The 22,618-nt window shown below is 37.6% G+C and overlaps 1 protein-coding gene and 1 long non-coding RNA gene across 3 annotated transcripts in view; both read right to left on the bottom strand.

The window, feature by feature from the left end:
- ANGPT1 (angiopoietin 1) overlaps positions 1-22,618 on the bottom strand; it is a 301,836-nt gene that overhangs the window by 237,361 nt on the left and 41,857 nt on the right. The window lies entirely within an intron of this gene.
- LOC129626964 (uncharacterized) lies at positions 10,419-20,833 on the bottom strand. The gene is made up of 3 exons (XR_008702338.1): positions 20,244-20,833; positions 10,574-10,788; positions 10,419-10,478 (listed from the first exon to the last, which is right to left on the bottom strand). It is a non-coding gene; the product is annotated as an uncharacterized LOC129626964 (long non-coding RNA).

Here is a 22,618-nt window from a genome sequence, read left to right as displayed (position 1 = left end):
AGGCCTGGCATGCTGTGATTCATGGGGTCACAAAGAGTCAGAGATGACTGAGCGACTGAACTGAACTGAAGGTATATATACTTAAATGACTCGCCCAAAGCTATATACAATACAATAACTAGGAAATCAAAGGTTTTCTACAAAGCTTAATATGTCCTTTAAAACCATAAGCTGATGGTACCAAAACATTCACATTCAGAAACACTTCCTCGTTTAGTTGAAGTCAGAATAATCTATATACCTATATATGTGAAAGTGAAAGTAAAAGTGAAGTCGCTCAGTCATGCCCGATCTCTGCGACCCCATGGACAGTAGCCTGTACCAAGCTCCTCTGTCCGTGGGATTTTCCAGGCAAGAGTACTGGAGTGGGTTGCCATTTCCTTCTTCAGGGAATCTTCCTGACCCAGGGATCGAACCCAGGTCTCCCGCATTGTAGACAGACGTTTTACCATCTGAGCCACCAGGGAAGTCCTACCTATATATGTTGGATGTTTTATAAACTTTAATTTGACATATTAAGGTGATTTCAGCCATGTTATATGCTTGTCATGTAAAATATGAATACTCAAAACTAGAAAAAAGAGGTATGCTTTCCAAGTCACCTTTTATACACTCAAGTAAAACCAAAGGTGGGGAGGGAAGAATATCTACCAGAAACCCCAGCATGGCTATAATCTAGGCTATCAGCTTTCAGTTGTTTATTCAGAAAAACACTCAATCACTTTCTTTGGTATTTAACCTAACTGCATAGTTTACTCAACTGACAGCAGTCACAATTTTTTAAAAGGCAACTTCATTAAACAGAAAATTTTACTTCTGATTGTTTTTGGTAATAGACTATGAAATAGTTACACGTCATATGACTGAATGTGTCCACTGACAGAAAACTGATTAGCTTCGAAGCAACTGCAGTCTATCATTATCCATTTGGAAAATTCTTTCACACAGTGATGTTTCCCTGCAACTTACACATACATATGGGTTCATAGTCTACCCTTAGGGATTATGTAAATCAATCATAATAGGTCCTTTGGCCTGATTATCCTTCCATTGTTTAAAGAAAGCTACCAGGTTCCCTCTGTGTTTCTTTGTACCCTGATCATTCCTCCTATGAATTGGCATAAGCAACTTGCTCTCTTGGCTTGGTTTTTCCACCACAGAAGTTTTTCCCATTCACTTCAGACCTTCTGTAACGTGATAGAGCATAGTTGAATGGACAGGTAACTCAAGAGCTGGACAGATCTTATTTGTATCTCTGCTTGGTCACTAAATTGTGTACAGTTTAAACCTTCCTGAGCATTGGTTTTCTTATCTGTCAAGTCTGAAATGAGAGCCATGACCTCAGTCATGTAGTGATGACAAAATGAAATCTTACATGGTCCAGTGCTTGGTTCAGCTCTCATCAAACCCACAACCCTAACGAAAGTCAGATCTTTGCTCCTGTTAAAAGAGGACTTCCATCGCTTTTTAGAATTAGGCATCATGTACTATCTAGAAACCAAGGAGAATTAAAAATATACTTCAATATGTTTCACGTGTGTACACACAGACATACACACATCTTCAAGAGAGACCCTAGTGCAACTCCACAAAATGTAATCACATGCTTAGTATCTCTGGCAATATAAATGAGCCAAAATGTAATAGGAAAGGAAAAAAGAAAACATTTTGGCAAAGATAGTATAGGCCAATAAAAACCAACTGGTAGTGCACTCTTTTTTTTTTTTAATGTTACCATCTAACCCACTTTCAGGTTGTATTTTTCTTCCTATTCTAATTTATGTTTATTTTTAAGGCGTTATGGGTACCATACCTGCCACTATATTTCATTCAGTTCAGTCGCTCAGTCATGTCCGACTCTTTGCGACCCCATGAATCGCAGCACACCAGGCCTCCCTGTCCATCACCATCTTCCGGAGTTCACTCAAACTCACATCCATCGAGTCCGTGATGCCATCCAGTCATCTCATCCTCTGTCGTCCCCTTCTCCTCCTGCCCCCAATCCCTCCCAGCATCAGAGTCTTTTCCAATGAGTCCACTCTTCGAATGAGGTGGCCAAAGTACTGGAGTTTCAGCTTTAGCATCATTCCTTCCAAAGAAATCCCAGGGCTGATCTCCTTCATTACCGGGTAACATATTTGTCAAGAAAGTATAAGAACCAGCAAAGTGAATCCTTTAAAATATTGTCAAATAACGTGAGCTGCTTCTCTTCTGAAAAAAATCCTTCTGTTAGAAAACGGTAACTCTTAGGAAAACTTTACATATTTTAAATGATTGCCCTCACTCCTTATCTAGTTTATTTAGTTATCTATCCCCAAATATAACTGTTTCAGCCTATTGCTTTGAAAGCTGGCAATAATTGCATTTCAACATACACACGTGCAGTATAGAAGTACTGCTGAAACTTTGCCTAAACACCCCAATGTCTCATGAGTATTAGTAATCGAGCCTGTTAAGCATCTGTAAGAAGGTGCCACATTTTTTCCATATAGGGCAAATAAGTAAACATTCTTTCAGCTATACTCATATTTCTGGTAACATCTGCACAATGTCTACATGTCAGAAATTAGAATTAAATATTTTTCCCCTAATGTGGAATGCCTAGCCCAGTCTTTCTTGCAAAATCCTCGAATCATTCTCTATTAAGCATGTTCCAATCACCTACCAGCATAACAGACTATTTTTTTTATCCTTTTTCCTACTTTATATACTTCTATCAGAATATGAAATAAGGTAATTGCTCTAACTTATTTACTGAGCTTTCTCCCTCTTTAGACCACAAGCTTTCTGAGGGCAGGGGAAATGTGCTGGCCATCCTGAAGGTCTGGAACAGCACTTAGCTCAACATATTTTCCCCATTCCAATGAATCTCTTTGGTTCAAATTTTTAAGACAAAATTACATAGAGGAAAAGACAGGGACTATAATTTAGGAGACCTGGGTTTCAGTCCTGGTTCTAGCTCTGTTATTGATCGATCTTTGAGGAAGTTAATTAACTTCTAGGGGCACCTAAAATAATGGTTGAACTAAACTATCTTTAACATTTTCCTTGGATTATAAATTCTGATTCTTGGATTAAAATTTCCTTGAAACTGAAAATTCTCAGTACTTAAGCACCCATCATATACTTTATAATGTAGTAGGAGCAGTGAGATATTTTTTCATTTTTTTTAATCGAAGGATAATTGCTTTACAGAATTTTGTTGCTTCCTGTCAAGCCTCAACATGAGTCAGTCATAGGTATATAGATCACCTCCTTTTGAACCTCCTTCCCATCTCCCTCCCCATCTCACCCCTCTAGGTTGTTACAGAGCCCCTGTTTGAGTTTTCTGAGCCATACAGCAAATTCCTGTTGGCTATCTATTTTAAATATGGTAGTACAAGTTTCCATGTTACTCTTTCCATACATATCACCTTCTCCTCCCCTGTCCCCATGTCCATAAGTCTATTCTCTATGTCTGTTTCTCCACTGCTGCCCTGTAAAAAAATTCTTCAGTACCATTTTTCTAGATTACATATATGTGCATTAGAATACGATATTTATCTTTCTCTTTCTGACTCACTTCACTCTGTATAAAAGGTTCTAGGTTCATCCATCTCATCAGAACAGACTCAAATGCATTCCTTTTTATGGCTGAGTAATATTCCATTGGGTATATGTACCACAACTTCTTTATCCATTCATCTGTCAATGGGCGTCTAGGTTGCTTCCATGTTCTAGCTATTGTAAATAGTGGTGCAATGGACAATGGGATACATGTATCTCTTTCAATTTTTGTTTCCTCAGGGTATATGCCTAGGAGTGGGATTGCTGGGTCATATGGTAGTTTTATTCCTAGTTTTTTAAGGAATCTCCATAACGTCTTCCATAGTTGCTGTATCAATTTACATTCCCATCAACACTGCAAGAGCGTTCCCCTTTCTCCACACCCTCTCCATCATTTATTGTTTGTAGACTTTTTGAGGATGGCCATTCTGACCAGTGTGAGGTGACAGCTCATTGTGGTTTTGATTTGCATGCCTCTAATAATGAGCGATGTTGAGCATCTTTTCATGTGTTTGTTAGCCATCTGTGTGTCTTCTTTGGAGAAATGTCTGTTTAGGTCTTTTCCCCACTTTTTGATTGCATTGCTTGTTTTTCTACCATTGAGTTGTATGAGCTCCTTGTATATTTTGGAAGTTAATCCTTTGTCAATTGCTTTATTTGCTATTATTTTCTCCCATTCTGAGGATTGTCTTTTCACCTAGCTTATAGTTTCCTTTGCTGTGTAAAAGCTTTTAAGTTTAATCAGGTCCCACTTGTTTACTTTTGTTTTTATTTCCATTACTGTAGGAGGTGGGTCATAGAGAGAATCTTGCTTTGATTTATATGTCATCAAGTGTTCTGCCTGTTTTCCTCTAAGAGTTTTACAGTTTCTGGTCTTATGGTTAGGTCTTGAATCCATTTTGAGTTTATCTTTGTGCATGGTATTAGGAAGTGTTCTAATTTCATTCTTTTACACGTAGCTATTCAGTTTTCCCAGCACCATTTATTGAAAAGGCTGGATTTTTGAAATTAGATTAGCACACTATTCTAATCAAAAAGACAAAATGAGACTGGGTCATCAATATTATTATTAAAAATGCAAGTTACCATGCAGATGAATACAAAATAATCTGTGGTTAAAGTCTTCAGAATTTTAAGTACAGATTCAGACTATTTGGGCATGATTTAGTACACTTGATGGCAAGTGAATTAATAGTTCCCACGATGGCAAATGCATTAATAGTTCCCATGGAGAGTCAATGTGCTTCCAAAATTTTCTAAATTGCTCTCAGAAAATCTCCATGAAGAGAGAATCTGGCTCAACATGTCTGCAGGTTATGCAGGGGTTTATCATGTGTGAATCATTGGCACTGGTGCCTAATGCCAAATATAAAACTCCCAAACCTCAAACTATTAAGTATTGAGCAAGATATTTAGCAACACTAAAAGTTCTGAAAGTACATCTTACTTTGGCTTAGGATACCTATGGAAAATGAAGTTGAAGCTCTAATACTTTGGCCACAGGATGCAAAAAGCCGACTCATTAGAAAAGACCCTGATGCTGGGAAAGATTGAAGGCCAGGAGGAGAAGGGGATGACAGAGGATGAGATGGTTGGATGGCATCACTGACTCAATGGACCTGAGTTTGAGTAAACTCTAGGAGTTGTTGACGGACAGGGAAGCCTGGAATGCTGCAGTCTATGAGGTCACAAAGAGTCGGACACAACTGAGTGACTGAACAACAACCACCTATGGAATAAGGGCAGATTTTTAGGATCAAACTGGACCTTAGGTATCTTTATCTTTCACAGTTTCACACAGTTAATGAGGACACAGCAAATTACTCACTTTTCAAGCATACATTTATATGTCAAGGTAACAGGCCAACCTTCTTCTGTTTCTGTCACTTAGTTCAAGTGTTAAACATTACTGAGCACCCAAGTGAGGTCAACACTCGAGCATAATGTGTTTTTCCTCAGTGAAATGAAATAGCTCTGTATGTGTGTGTTCACACACACACACTCACATACACATATATGAAGATTTTGCATATATAGGTAAAATTTTATGACACTACCATCAATAATGCTTAGAAGACTCCTTCAAATTTGGTTAAGTCAACCTGATAGGGAACAGAGAGAAACATATAGACCAAAGACTATGCTTACATAGAGTTTCCTAAATATTTGAGTTTTAGCAGAGACTCTCTTGAGTCTCAGACTCAGGCATCAGTTTTATCACTTTACAACAATTATGAGAGAGAAAAATTATTTACCCTGTCAAAACACATAAGATAATGATTTGCAGTTCAGAGAATGGTTATTAATTTATCTTGGAAGCTAAATTATGCTTCCACTCCTTTTCTGAAGGGCAGAGCACTCCTGTGACCAAATAACAAACCAAAACCCTGTTGAGTAAACTATAAAGGGTACATTCAGCATGACAAAGAGAGATTTACATCAAATTAACATATCTTGAGATGTTATTCTTCTTCCCTGCAGGGGTATTTCTGTCTAGACATCTAGAACCGGTCATTAAAATCAATGCACTTCACCCTGAACAGGACCCTGAGCAAACATCTACACCCTAATTTGCACCCTCTAACTCTGCTTTTTCTACAACAGTATTCTCTCTATGTGAGTTACATCACATTCCCTAGCATATCAGAGCACAGAGCTTCAGGAAACATTTTACTGTTTTATTCACTGGATTATTCATTTAAGTGTATCCTGATCGTGTCAGAATCTCATTGCTCAGTGCATTATTCATTTTAATATTATTTCCAAAATCAGAATAGATATATTTGTATATAATGGGGAGAGAAAAAGAATAAAAGCAAAAAGAAGAAACTTATTTACCCTTACTTTTATCCCTTGGAAATGTTCTTGGGTCCTGAGAATTCATTAAAAATTTACAATTTTCAGTTTACATAAAGTTATATATTATTATGGGCTTTCCCGGTGGCTCAGCAGTAAAGAATCCACCTGCAATGAAGAAGATCTGGGTTCAATTCCTGGATCAGGAAGATCTCCTGGAGAAGGGAATGGGTACCCACTCCAGTATTCTTGCCTGGAGAATCTCACAGACAGAGCAAGTCTGGTGGGCTACAGTCCATGGTGTCACAAAGAGTAGGACATGACTAAAGTGACTGAGCACGCATGCGTGCACATATATTATTATATTCTATTTATTTCACAGTAGAGCAAAAGGAATAATAGAGTATGATTAATACTCTATTAATACATGTTTTAAAATAAAATTCATTATAATAAGATTTTACTTACAAAGTAGAAGTCAGAAACTTGTCTTTGGAAAAAATCAAAGAATTTCACTATAAATGTATGTAAAACTATTCATCTTTACCAAAACAATACAATATTTTAATTTGTAACTTCATCCTAAGTGCACTACTTTTAGGAAACAGGTTGAACTAGTAACACAAATATGTGATTAGCTAAAATTGTGAGTGACTTTGCCAAAGTACTTCAGTTCCCTAAATGTATACTGTGAACCTCCTATGCTGATTCATTTTCAAATTCTGTTTATGTTTATGCTACAGGCAATCTGTCTATAGATCAGTGTCTGAGGACAAGCAACAATCAGAAACTTTCAGCTAACTTTTAAGCATCTAGTCATAATCCTACCGGAAAAGACAATGGCAACCCACTCCAGTACTCTTGCCTGGAGAATCCCAGGGATGGGGGAGCCTGGTGGGCTGCTGTTAATGGGGTCGCACAGAGTTGAACACGACTGAAGCGACTTAGCAGCAGCAGCAGCAGCATAATCCTACTGGGTCTTAGAAATCAAATATAACTTCTCTTCAGAAACTCAGCTTTCAGAAGAACAAAAAAATGATGTGATTAACAGAGATGTAATCACAGAAATGTAATGCTCTAAGGTAGAATTGTCCAATAGAAATCAATTGCAAGTCATAAATGAGACGCCACATACGCAATTTTAAAGATTTTAGCAGCTCACATTTAAAAAGCAAAAATTAAACAAGTGAAATTAATTTTAATGCATAATTTAAACTAACATCCTGAATATTACAATGTCACAAGCATATAAATTATAGACAGTATAGTTTATATATCGTTGTACTAAGTCTTTGAATGAGATGTGAATTTCACATTTGCAGCACATCCCAATTTGTACCAGACACATTTCAAGTGTACAATAGTTACATGCAACTAGTGGTGATCATACTGAATGATGCAGAGAGAAGTATACAAAGAGTTCTGAGGGAATGCAAAGAAAAAAAAGATTGATGCTCCCTGGACCATCAGGAAAATGGAACAAAAGGGTTGACTTTTGAATCTGACCTGTAAAGATAAACAGGAGTTTATAGGTAAAATAAAAACAGATTGTGGCCAGATAGTGAAGCTTTATATTAAAGTTTGGATTTTGTCTTTTAAGCTATGACTAGGTTTTTAAGGCAAGGAGTAATAGGATCAGCGTTTTTCTTTCAAAACATAAATGCTGGTAGAATGGAAGATGAATTGGAAAATTGGAAGAGTAGAACCAAGTAGACTAGTTAGTTATATGGCTATTGCAAAGAATATGGGACATGGATTTAAATACCATCAATATGCTGAAGGTTCCCAAATATAGCTCTTCAACCAGATCTCTCTCCTAAACTTCAGACCTGACAATTTTATACCTAACCAGTCCACTTGGATACTCAGTATGCAGCTCTGACATAAAATAATAAAAACTCAGCTCCTAATCTTTCACTATACACAGGCTTCCCCATCTCAGTCGAGGCTCCTTTATTCTTATAATCTAGCTGTTTAGCTTAAAATATTAAAATTATTGTTCATTCCTCGTTTTCTTTCCATGTTCCATTACAATCCCCATAGGAAATCCTGTTGATTGTTCCTTTGACAGGTATCCATAATCTGACCTCTTCTCTGTATTTCTATAGCTACCATCCTGCTCTGAATAACCAGTGTCCCTCACTGAATTGCTGTGATAATTCCTACATATTTTCCTTGCTCTTTCCTTGTCCTCTAGGGCATATTTTCAGTACAGAAATCAGACTGGCACTTTTGAAGTTTAAACCGGCTTATCTTCTGAAATCCCCATTTCATTCACAGGCAAAGTAATTATGTGGCAGATCACACTATTCCCAACTCATCATTTCCTCTCTGTAATAGAATTATGCACTCATGTCCTTAGCTTTTAGTATTAAAATGTGACTTTTTAATATTTCTCCCAAGAGTAGACAGAATACACATCTTTGTTGCATTGACTTTGGGCTGGGTAAATGTCTTTCTTTGGCCAATGAAATAGGTAGAAAAGAATTCATTTCTTTTGGAGAAATGAAGAAATGTGACTTCATTTCTGAGTCACAGCTTCAAGAGACATCTTATGTTTTCATTCATTCCTTTTGCACTATGCCATCCTCTCTGAGAATGATAGAGCCCAGACAGCTACTAGATCCAGAATGAGAAGACATATGGGGCAGACTTGATCCCAATTTGCAACCTGGACCCAAGCCCAGCCAATCCACGCCAAGCTTAATAGAGTCACAACTTCCCGGCTGACTCCTGAATGCGAAATAAACACTTGTTCCTGGAGATGAGGTTGTTTGTTACATACCACTATTATAGCAATAGCTGCTTAATATACCCTGCAGTGGTCAATCAGACCCCTTATGCTCTGTATACAGTTCTTCCTTCCATCTCTCTTTCCTTTCTACCTACTTTTCTCTGTTTCATTTACTCCACTTCCACTGCTACAGACTCTTTATTATTCCTCAAATATACCAAGCATGTTCCTTCTTAAGGGTCTTTGCACTGACTGATCTCTTTGCCTAAATAATTTCTCTTCTAGATACCTATATGACTCACACCCTTATTTCCTCCAAGTTAACTGTCAACTTCTCAACCAGGCCTACCTTGTCAGCCTATTTAAATTGCATGTCCATATAGATGGCTAACAGGCACATGAAAAGGTAGTCAACATCATTAATTATTAGAAAAATGTGCATCAAAACTACCATGAGGTATCACCTCACACTGATTAGAATGGCCATCATCAAAAAGTCTACAAATGATAAACACTGGAGGGGATGTGGAGAAAAAGAAACCCTCCTGCACTGTTGACTGTTGGTGGGAATATAAATAGATCAGCCACTACAGAGAACTGTATGGAGGTTTCCCAGAAAACTGAAAGTTACCATATGATCCAGTGATCCCACTTTGGGCATATATCTGGAGAAAATTCTAATTCAGAAAGATAGATGCATCCCAATTCTCACTGAAGCACTATTTACAATAGCCAAGATATGGAAGCAACCTAAATGTCCATCACCAGATGAATGGATAAAGAAGATGTAGTATATATACATAATAGAATATTATTCAGCCATAAAAAATAGGTCTTATAATAACCTATAAGGAAAGGAAAGAGAGATTGAGATTGGGGGCAGGAGGAGAAGGGGACGACAGAGGATGAGATGGCTGGATGGCATCACTGACTCAATGGATGTGAGTCTGAGTGAACTCTGGGAGTTGGTGATGGACAGGGAGGCCTGGCGTGCTGCGATTCATGGGGTCGCAAAGAGTCAGACATGACTGAGCAACTGAACTGAACTGAACTGATAAAAAAATAAAATAATGCCATTTGCAGCAACATGGATGGACCTAGATATCATCATACTAAGTGAAGTAAGCCAGGCAGATGCAGACAAATATTATATATCACTTATATGTGGAATCTAAAACATGATACAAATGAACTTATTTACAAAACAGATATAGACTCACACATATAGAAAACAAACTTACAGCTACTAAAGGGGAAAGGCAGGGAGGTACAAATTAGGAATTTGGGATTAGCATATACACACTATTATGTATAAAACAGATAACCAACAAGGACTTACTGTATAGTACATAGCACAAGGAACTCTACTCAGTATCTTGTAATAACCTATAAGGAAAAGAATCTGAAAAAGAATATATATATATACACACACACACACACATTTAAAAAGAGGAAAAAATAAAACTGCACACAAAAAAACCAAGTTTTATTACTAACTTTATTTTATGGGGCTTCTCTGATGACTCAGAGAGTAAAGAATCTGTCTGCAATGCAGGAGACACAGGAGATGCAGGTTCGATCCCTGGGTCAGGAAAGTCCCCTGAAGTAGGAAATTGCAACCCACTCCAGTATCCTTGCCTGGATAATCCCAGAGGATGGACAGAGGAGCCTGGTAGATGACAGGACTGCATGTAAATTATACCTCAATAAACCTAAAATTTAAAAATATAAATAAATAAATAAATAAATTGCATGTCGATCCTCCAGTCCAAGGATGATGAAGGGGCATGAGGGAACTTTCTGAGGTTATACAAATGTACCATACAGGGTTATATGTTATATGAGTGTGCATAGGTGACAAAATTATCAATTTGCACATTTAAGATATGTGACTATCACTACATATATTTATTGCAAAAAGAAAAACTTTAAACAAATATTGAACTCTTAGTGTGTTTACATTTTACAGTGGTATCAGTATTCAATTCTGAAACTTTTTTCATGAGTCATGCAATTAAGTAAATATATTATGGATAATGAAAATCAAATTTCTGCCTTTGGAGAACATACTTACATGTATGGGAGAAGGATGATTATACAGAAAATACAGTCTAATATTATAAAGGAACTTGAGACAGAAATGTGAACTACTGGCTTACATACACACAAACATGCATGCATTCATCATGCTTCATAGATTCAGATGAACATGTACAAATAAACATATGAGACAGAAATAGATATCTATCTTAACTGTTCTCTAAGAGGGCCTAGAAGTAATGTTACATCAGTAAGAATAAGTAAATCCAGTGCCCAGGTCTTGATTTCCACATACCATTCTCTACTAAAAGAAAACACAGTTCTTTGGATAAATGGCTAACTCCCTGGTAGGGGCAGGAAAATATAAGATCAACTGGAATATTTTGGTATTGTCAGAAGGTAAGGAAGCACTCAAGGAATCATGGAGATGTCTCAAAAGGTCACAGTAGCCAGCTTGAAGGAAATCCTACTGATCAAATCTGGGGCCATGTGTGAATCCAAATATTATAAAAAAATGGATCATAATCTATTGAGTTCAGTAAAAAGCCATGAGTCCATCTAGTCTGAATTAACAAATGAAACAAATAAAGAAATTGAAGAAGGGAAATGCCTTCCTTGTAAAATAAAGTGAAGTGAAAGTGAAGTCGCTCAGTCGTGTCTGACTCTTTGCAACCCCATGGATATAGCCTACCAGGCTCCTCCATCCATGGGATTTCCCAGGCAAGAGTACTGGAGTGGGTTGCCATTTCCTTCTCCAGGGGATCTTCCCAACCCAGGGATCGAACCTGGGTCTCCTGCATTGCAGGCAGACGCTTTACTGTCTGAGCCAGAAATAATAATAGATTTAGAAAATTATCAATAGAGATAAAAGTGGTGGTAGAGTGTGCTGAGAAACAGATATTTAAATATTCTTAAAGTATCTTCCTACAAGTTACTTACTAATTATAAAGTGAAAATGTTGACTTTACAATGGAGAATCCTTATTGATCACCCACCAGGAGATCAAAGCTAATATCACCAACACTAGAATAACTCAGTGTCTTATGACACCTGACATAAAGTATTGAGAAAAACTGAATATAATTTTAGTGATTTTCTTCTAAAAAATCTGTTACCTTATCAATTCCAGAGGAAATAAACCCACTCCAGTGTTCTTGCCTGGAGAATCCCAGGGACAGGGGAGCCTGGTGGGCTGCCGTCTATGGGGTCTCATAGAGTCAGACATGACTGAAGCAACTTAGCAGCAGCAGCAGCAGCAAACCAAACGCCACTGGCCTGAATTCTTCAAAAATGTCAAGATTAAGAGATCACGTAAAACAAGAAAAATGTGACAATAAAATTCAATACATGATCCTGTATTGAATTTTGCACCACGAAAAGCTGTAAATGACATTACTGGGAAAACTGATTAAATGTGAATAAGGATTCAGGGTTATATAACAGAAGTATATCAATATTTTATATTCTGATTTTGATAATTGCAATGTAATTATTTTTTAAATGTCTTTATTCTTTGGAAATACACATTGAAATATTTTAGAAGTTAAGGGACACACCATCTTCAACTTCTTCCCAAAAGTTGAGGAACAAAATTCTGTATATGCACATATTTTTGTAGACAGACTTATTAACAAAGCAAATGGAGCCAGGTCTGTGGTATTGGTTTGTACTATTCTTGCAACTCTTCTGCAAGTCTTAAATAACATCAGTTCTTTAAATGCCTTCTGCTGGTCACCATCTACTCAAATTACTCTGTGTTGTTCTTTTTTTCATAGCACTTACTACCTTTTAACATGCTACAGGAGGGTTCTTTACCACTAGCGCCACATAGGAAGCCCATATCATTTATCATCTATTGTCTATTTGATCTACCTAGAACATCTAAAATGTAAATCTATAAGGGCACCCTCTATGCCTCTTTTGGTTCCTTGATATAGTCTAAGCTAGCTCCTGAGCTTCCCTGGTGGATCAGATGTTAAAGAATATGCCTGCAATGCAGAAGACCTGGGTTCAATCCCTGGATCAGGAAGATCCCCTGGAGAAGGAAATGCTACTCCACTCCTGGAGAATCCACGGACAGAGGAGCCTGATGGGCTACAGTCCATGGGGTTGCAAAGAAGTTAGCTCCTAAAAAGTGCTTGGCACAAAGCAGATGTCAATAATTCTTTGAAGCGAGAGAGATAATAAAAGAAAAAGTTAACTAGGAAGTGGTGATACAATAGGAGGTTACTGAATCAATGATCACTACCATTATAATAAAACATACTCCAACTGAGCACAATGGATGAGCACACAATCGAATACTTACTATGTACCCAAAGTAATTCCAAGTGCTTTACTTTACACACTTATTTTTTCAACCAAAATTTCTGAGACAGGTATCACTGTCTTCACTTTATAAATGAGAAACCTGAAGGATAAAGAGGTTAAGTAGCTTTGCCAAAGTCATCCAGCTAGTAAGTGGTGGGGACAGACAGAGAAACCCAGATATTCTGGCTCTGGTCTTTTCAGACAAAGAAACAGGCAAGGTAGGGCAACACAAAGGCAAACCATTCAAGATCAGATGCACTTGGACTATCACATATTCAGTTCAGTTCAGTCACTCAGTCGTGTCCAAATCCTTGCGACCCCATGACTACAGTATGCCAGGCTTCCCTGTCCAGCATCAATTCCCAGAGCCTACTCAAACTCATGTCCATCGCGTTGGTGATGCCATCCAGCCATCTCATCCTCTTTTGTCCCCTTCTCCTCCCACCTTCAGTATTTCCCAGCATCAGGGTCTTTTTCAAATGAGTCGGCTCTTAGCATCAGGTGCCAAAGTACTGGAACTTCAGCTTCAGCATCAGTCCTTCCAATGAACACTCAGGACTGACCTCCTTTAGGATGGACTGGTTGGATCTCCTTGCAGTCCAGAGGGCTTTCAAGAGTCTTTTCCAACACCACAGTTCAAAAGCATCAATTCTTCAGCACTCAGCTTTTTTTATAGTCCAGCTCTCACATCCATACATGACTACTGGAAAAACCATAGCTTTGACTAGATGAACCTTTGTTGGCAAAGTAATGTCTCTGCTTTTGAATATGCTATCTAGGTTGGTCATAACTCTCCTTCCAAGGAGTAAGCGTCTTTTAATTTCATGTCTGCAGTCACCATCTGCAGTGATTTTGGAGCCCAAGAAAATAAAGTTTGACACTGTCTCCATTGTTTCCCCATCTATTTGTCATGAAGTGATGGAACCAGATGCCATGATCTTAGTTTTCTAAATTTTGAGTTTTAAGCCAACTTTTTCACTCTCTGCTTTCACTTTCATCAAGAGGCTCTTTAGGTCTTCTTCACTTTCTGCCATAAGGGTCATTTTGAGAAAGTAATTTAGTTATTCTGTTACCAAGTTTTCTAATTTCAAAAGATGAACATGACATCTACTATACAGAAATATGAGGCTTAAATGAGATAAATGAGAAAAAGTACCTGAAAGTGCCTGGAAAAATCATACTTAATCATTATTAGACTTACCTCCTTCAAGTGAGTGACTATTTATTGCTGTGGCTGTTGTTTTTTCAGGTTGGCTTACTAGGTGGTGATATTACTGAATAAGCTAGAGAACAGTGCAAACCATGGTCAATTTCTATACCACTCACTGTTTGGTCTCTAGCATTCAGTTCAGTTTAGTCGCTCAGTCGTGTCTGACTCTTTGTGACCCAATGAATCACAGCACGCCAGGCCTCCCTGTCCATGACCAACTCCCAGAGCTTACCCAAACTCATGTGCATTGAGTTGGTGATTCCATCCAGTCATCTCATCCTCTGTCGTCCCCTTCTCCTCCTGCCCCCAATCCCTCCCAGCATCAGGGTCTTTTCCAATGAGTCAACTCTTTGCATGAGGTGGCCAAAGTATCGGAGTTTCAGCTTTAGCATCAGTCCTTCCAATGAACACCCAGGACTGATCTCCTTCAGAATGGACTGGTTGGATCTCCTTGCAGTCCAAGGGACTCTCAACAGTCTTCTCCAACACCACACTTCAAAAGCATCAATTTTTCGGCCCTCAGCTTTCTTCACAGTCCAACTCTCACATCCATACATGACCACAGAAAAAACCATAGCCTTGACTAGACGGACCTTTGTTGGCAAAGTAATGTCTCTGCTTTTGAATATGCTATCTAGGTTGGTCATAACTTTCCTTCCAAGGAGTAAGCGTCTTTTAATTTCATGGCTGCAGTCACCATCTGCAGTGATTTTGGAGCCCTCCAAAATAAATTCTGACACCGTTTCCACTGTTTCCCCATCTATTTCCCATAACAAAGCTTAGAAGTAGCTAAATATATCTGATTTTAAAATCCAGGTTTTTAAGAGTAAATTCAATGATCAATCATTGTTAGAATGTTTAAAATATGAAAATGTATTAGTATTTTGGTTAAAAGCCCAACAGAGTTTGGTAAAAGTACCCTATCTAAATCCACATAAGATTGATATAGAAATAAAAATTACTTGAGTTCTTAGAAGAATTATATAGTATATTATGCCATATTGTATATGTTTAAAAGATTTCAGTTTTTCAAAAATGATTTAAAATCCATTGCACTAGATAAACTATCTGTAACTACTTGTTAATATCCATGTTACATGGTCTCTAAAACTAGTTACACATTCTAAGCATCTGCTAAAGTTCAAATTCTGCTCTCACTTCCTGTAGAGGAGTTAAGGATTATTTGCTTTTATATGGTTCATTTATGTCTGTGGTATGTGATAAAGGTGGTGATTTCTTGACACAGCAATATAGATGAGTTTTTCCCCATTAAAGGCTCTGTGGGGGAGGAACTCTTATAAATCACTGTGTGGTCTTGTAAATTGGGCAGTGTTGTGGGATATTTTCCTCACAGGTTTGGATCAGAATAATAAGCACATATGAAATTGCCAAGAACATCCAAAAAGAAAGTGAAAGCACCCAAAACAAACAAAACGATGTCTAATATTATTTTAAGAAAAAAATCTTGAAAAATTGCTTGACACAATTGAAGTATTTCCAAGAATGTTGCCAAGAATATGAAAATAAGAATAGGTTATATAGGTGCTCCTATTTAAAATCAGAAAATTATAGAAATATATTACAGCTATAGTAATACCAGTAATAGCAAAACAAATCATATTTGTGATACTCCATTAATTGCTTTTCCTTCATTTACTTTGTTTAAATCATCATAATCACAGTATGCAGTTAGTATCATGTTACAGATGAGTAAAAATTAATGTATTTGCTAGAATATTGTGGAAATGCACTATGATATTTTATTTCAAACAATGCCTCTTTTAGGTAAAAAATATTTGACAAGATATAATTGCTGTCCTCACTTCTTATGGTTTTATCTCTAGTTAGGGCAAATGAAGGTGTCCTCATACGTATATTTCTTAGAAAAAGAAAAGAAAAAAATAAAACTCTAGGGTTTGCATTAACTCTTTCCTACCATCTCTTTCCAAAATAATAATTGCCAACAGTAGATATCAATTGAGTGCTGACTGTACACAAAGTACAGGTGTATTAAAGCCATTAAAAATGAGAAAGTGCTCTCCCAACACTTAACAGTTGAAAATACACTTACACTTTTTTAACCTTATGATATTAGACACAATACCTTTCAAAGAATACAGTAGCCTTACAAGAGTTGAGTTTTAACAGATAATGAACTTTATTTATAATGAAAAGAGAGCTTTTATGAATAGAAAATTCTGGTTCATTGTTATCAACACTGTAAATACCTACAGAAGCAGATCTATATATAGTAACATTTATTCTTTTCACATTTTCTCAAAGTGACTAAAATGGGTGATTCCTTTAAACATGAAACTTGCTATTTTATCAGTCATTTGAACAATGATTTGTGAGAGCTTCTAATTAGGGTATTCTAACCAGGAAATCCCTTTCATGGATCACAGCCTTGTCATAGCAAAGGGGCTTGCATAATTCAATGAAGCTATGAGCCATGCTGTGAAGGGCCACAAATGACAGATGGGTCATGGTGAAGAATTCTGACAAAATGTGGTCCGCTGGAGGAGTGAAAGGCAAACTATGCCAGTATTCTAGCCGTGAGAACCCATGAACATGAACATGTACAATATGAAAAGGCAAAAAGATATGATACTGAAAGATGAACCTCCCAGGTGGGAAAATGTCCAATATGCTACTGCGGAAGAGTAGAGGGCAATTACTAATAGCCTCAGAAAAATGAAGTGGCTGGGCCAAAATGGAAATGACACTCAGCTATGCATGTGTCTGGTGGTGAAAGTTAAGTCTGATGCTGTAAAGAATAACATTGCATAGGAACCTGGAATGTTAGGCCCATGAATCAAGGTAAATCAGATGTGGTCAAGCAGGAACTAACAAGAGTAAACATCAACATCTTAGGAATCAGTGAACTAAAACGGATGGGAATGGGTGGATGTAATTCAGAAGACCATTATATCTACTACTGTGGGCAAAGAATCCCTTTGAAGAAACTAATTAAGCCTCACGGTCAACAAAAGAGCTTGAAATGCAGTACTTAGGTGCAATCTTAAAAATGACAGAATGATCTTGGTTCATTTCCAAGGCAAACCATTCAACATCACAGTAACTCAAGTCTATGCCTCAACCACTGATGCTGAATCTGACTGGTTCTATGAACACCTATAAGACGTTTTAGAACTAAACCAAAGAAAGATGTGCTTTTCATCATAGGGGACTGGAATGAAAATGTAGGAAGTCAAGAGATACCTGGAGTAACAGGCAAGTTTGGCCTTGGAGTACAAAATGAACCAGGGCAAAGGCTAACAGAGTTTTGTCAAGAGAACACACTGGTCATAGCAAACACCCTTTTCCAACAACACGAGAGATGACTCTACACATGGACATCACCAGATGGTCAATACTGAAATCAGACTGATTATATTCTTTTCAGCCAAAGGTAGAGGAGCCCTATACAGTCAGCAAAAACAAGACCAGGAGCTGAATGTGGCTCAGATCATCAGCTCCCCACTGTGAAAATCAAGCTTAATTTGAAGAAAGTCCAGTAAGCCATTCAGGTATGACCTAAATCAAATCTCTTATGATTATAAAGTGAAGGTAATAAACAGAATCAGAGGATTAAATCCGGTAGACACTGTGACTGAAGAACTATGGACAGAGGTTGGTAACATTGTATATGACTCAGTGACCAAAACCATCCCAAAGAAAAAGAAATGCAAGAAGGCAAAGTGGTTGCCTGAGGTGGGTTTACACATAGTTGAGGAAAGAAGAGAAGCAAAAAGCAAGGGAGAAAGGGAAAGATATATCCAGCTGAATGCAGAGTTCCAGAGAGTAGCAAGAAGATATCAATAAGAAAGCCTTCTTCAATGAACAATGCAAAGAAGTAGAGGATAACAATAGAATGAGAAAGACTAGAGATCTCGTCAAGAAAGCTGGAGATATCAAGGGAACATGTCACACAAGGATGGGCAAAAGAACAAAAAGAACAAAAACAGTAAGGACCTACAGAGGCAGAAGAGATTAAGAAGAGGAGATTAAGAAGAATACACAGAAGAACTATACTAAAAAAGTCTTAATGACAGGGATAATCACGAGGGTGTGGTCACTCACCTAGATCCAGACATCCTGGAGTGTGAGGTCAAGTGGGCCTTAGGAAGCATTATCACAAAGCCAGTGGAGCAGATGGAATTCCAATTGAACTAAATATTTAAAATCCTAAAAGATGATGCTGTTAAAGTGTTGCACTCAATATGTCAGCAAATTTGGAAAACTCAGCAGTGGCCCCGGGATTGGAAAAGGTCAGTTTTCATTCCAATTCCAAAGAAGGGAAGTGCAATTGTACTCATTTTCCATGCTAGTAAGGTTATGCTCAAAATCCTTCAAGTTACTCTTCAGCAGTATGTGAACCGAGACCTTCCAGATATACAAGTTGAGTTTACAAAAGGCAGAGGACCAAGAGATCAAATTGCGAACATTCACTGGATCATAGAGAAAGCAAGGGAATTCCAGAAAAACTTCTTCTGCTTCATTGACTACATGAAAGCCTTAGACTGTGTGGATCACAACAAACCGAAAAATTCTTAGAGATGGGAATACCAGATCACCTTACCTGTCTCCTGAGAAGTCTGTATGTGGGTCAAGAAGCAATAGTTAGAACCTTACATGGAACAATTGACTGGTTCCAAATTGGGAAAGGAGTATGACCAGGCTATCTATTGTCACCCTGCTTATTTAACTTATATGCAGAGTACATCGTGTGAAATGCTGGGCTGCATGAATCACAAACTGAAATCAAGATTGTCAGGAGAAATATCAACAACCTCAGATACACAAATGATACCACCCTAATAGCAGAAAGTGAAGAGGAACTAAAGAGCCTCTTGATGAGAGTGAAAGAGGAGAGTGAAAAAGCTGGTTTAAAACCCAGCATTCAAAAAACTAAGATCATGGCATTCAGTCCCATCACTTCATGGCAAATAGAAGGGGAAAAAGAGGAAGCAGTGACAAAATCCCTGTGGGAGGTGATTGCAGTCATAATATTAAAAGATGCTTGCTCCTTGGAAGGAAAGCGATGACAAACCTAGACAGTGTATCAAAAAGCAAAGATATAACTTTGCTGACAAAGGTCCATACAATCAAAGCTATGGTTTTTCCAGTAGTCCAGTACAGATGTGAAAGTTGGATCATAAAGAAAGCTGAGGGCTGAAGAATAGATGCTTTCGAACTGTGTTGCTGGAGAAGATCTTTAAGAGTTCCCTGGACAGAAAGGAGATCAAACCAGTCAATCCTAAAGGAAATCAACCTTGAATATTCATTGAAAGGACTGTTGCTGAAGCAGAAGCTCCACATGGTATGAAGGGCCAACTCATTGGAAAACACGCTGATGCTGGGAAAGACTGAAGCAACTTAGCACACATGCATACAATAAGCAATAAAATTTGCTCCTATCCTTAACAATTAAGGTATTGTGGATAAACCATGGACAATCAAGCTAAACAGATTTTGATCCTTATTCCTTCTTCAGTTCAGTTTAGTTCAGTTACTCAGCCGTGTCCGACTCTTTGCGACCCCATGAATCGCAGCACGCCAGGCCTCCCTCTCCATCACCAACTCCTGGAGTTCACTCAGAATCACGTCCATCGAGTCAGTGATGCCATCCAGCCATCTCATCTGTCGTCCCCTTCTCCTCCTGCCCCCAATCCCTCCCAGCATCAGAGTCTTTTCCAATGAGTCAACTCTTCGCATGAGGTGGCCAAAGTACTGGAGTTTCAGCTTTAGCATCATTCCTTCCAAAGAAATCCTAGGGCTGATCTCCTTCAGAATGGACTGGTTGGATCTCCTTGCAGTCCAAGGGACTCTCAACAGTCTTCTCCAACACCACAGTTCAAAAGCATCAATTCTTCGGTGCTCAGCTTTCTTCACAGTCCAACTCGCACATCTATACATGACCACAGGAAAAACTATAGCCTTGACTAGACGGACCTTTGTTGGCAAAGTAATGTCTCTGCTTTTGAATATGCTATCTAGCTTGGTCATAACTTTCCTTCCAAGGAGTAAGCGTCTTTTAATTTCATGGCTGCAGTCACCATCTGCAGCTAACTCTGTGAACTTGCACAAACTTCCCAACCTCAAAGAGTTTTAGCTTTCTATCTCAAAAATGGAGAGAACATTTTTTATTTGTCATGTTTGTTAGAATTAAATGAGATTAAGTGAATTTGGCACATAATACAGACTCAGACTCAGTAAATACTGGTCCTGTTCTTAGCCTTTTTTGCAGAAATCTTCACTTACCAAAATCTTCCCTAAACACATGACATTCTGAAAATGTTTAATAAGTGAACTATGATAAGGAATTATCAGCCTATTTTTCATTACTGGAATTGGCTGCCTAGGGAGAAACTGACTATAGCTTTACATCCCAGAAGGACAAATGCTTGATGCATTTTTTAAATAATGGTGCCCAATGCTTGGAAAACTGTATATTGTATGTTTCCACTTGTTGAGAAATGATTATTCTCTCAGAATGCTAACTTGAATATACATTAATTTGCTAGAGATTGTCACTGGATCTCTGTATGTTACCTTTGATCTGGAAATTGAACCTCCAAAAATTTTGACAAAAAAAAAAATAGAAATAAGCACAGAAATGTATTTACAAAGATGTTCACTGCAATTCTAATTATTATATAAACATGGTTAGAAATCTATATGTTCAGTAGTAAATGATTAGGCAAAGTGAAATATATTTAAATAACTAAATTCTTACTATTATGATGAGATGGCAAAGTACATTTGTTGATATGAAAATATGTACATATTATATACTGTTGTGACAAAAAGCATCTTGAAATGCTATATATAGAATCATCCTATTTTTTTAATCAATTCATATTTTTCTAAAGACAAAAAATCTGAGGGAGTGTAAGCAAACAATGTGAAGAATGACTATGGTTGACTCTACAGCAAGGCAGGTGATTTGCATTTACCTTAGTCTATGTGTATATTTGCTAATTTTCCAGTGAGGAACTCTGAGTCATTAACTGGAAAATAAAAACAACTGCCTAAAGTTCAGCTCCTCTTCATTTCCTTTCTGCTCTTTGCTTCACTGGTGGTCTATTTCAAAGAACCGAGCATAACACGTTACTTATACAGTGTGGTCTTAATTCCATCCTTTACATTTAAAAAAAAATAGATGTGACCTTGAATAGCCTAAATAATAAAATAGTTGAGAATGAGTTTTGTAGGGAGAGTGACTAGGCTTGTGGGATGTTATCAGCACCATTTAGATTCTCTTTTCTAGCTCAAGACATGTCTCTTTTGTAGTGGGCAGGACTGAATATTCTGTTTACTTGTTACAATAGAATTCAATTTCAAGACAAATCATTTAGAGCAAGTTTGGGGCCAGTTTTCCCTCACTTTTGAGTATCTGTTAGTATTATAGATACTTTGATATAATGTTTCAACTACTTTTTAGTCCTTAGAGTAAACTGATATCTATGCATGTCTTTCTACATGTATAGGAATATACTAGAGAAGTACACACCAAGTAGAAATTAGTGCATTTTCTACTCAGAAGTACTACATATATTGTTAACAAATCTAAGTGACATGCTAATGAATTGAGATATAGTGTACAATCCTAAGTATCTAATTTAATATTCTGGAGAGGCTTGAATTCAGGATGGAAATTTCAGGTTTCTCTGACAAATCTCATGTACCTAACATTGTTCCTGGCTCTTTAATTCAACGTAAAATTTATTTTTCTGCCTTTAAAACAAACAAATACATCTATGCTACTGTTAAGGTGGCCTGTAAAATACATTTGTGTGTTTTTGTTGAGAAGGCAAAGAACATACAATAGGAGCCCTATCTAAGAGGTGTAAATGTCTAAGTGTCCTTTCCCAAAACATTGTCTGTGCTTGTAAAATGAAGTGGTCTGTAAACAGGTTCTGCTGGCCCTACTGACCTTTGGCTCCCATATGTCGTCCTCTCTACCCACCTTCTCAAAA

The sequence above is a fragment of the Bubalus kerabau genome, chromosome 14, assembly GCF_029407905.1.
Source record: "Bubalus kerabau isolate K-KA32 ecotype Philippines breed swamp buffalo chromosome 14, PCC_UOA_SB_1v2, whole genome shotgun sequence".
Taxonomy (NCBI): Eukaryota; Metazoa; Chordata; class Mammalia; order Artiodactyla; family Bovidae; genus Bubalus; species Bubalus kerabau.
The sequence above is the reverse complement of the archived record's forward strand: the minus strand, read 5'-3'. Positions and strand labels throughout refer to the sequence as shown.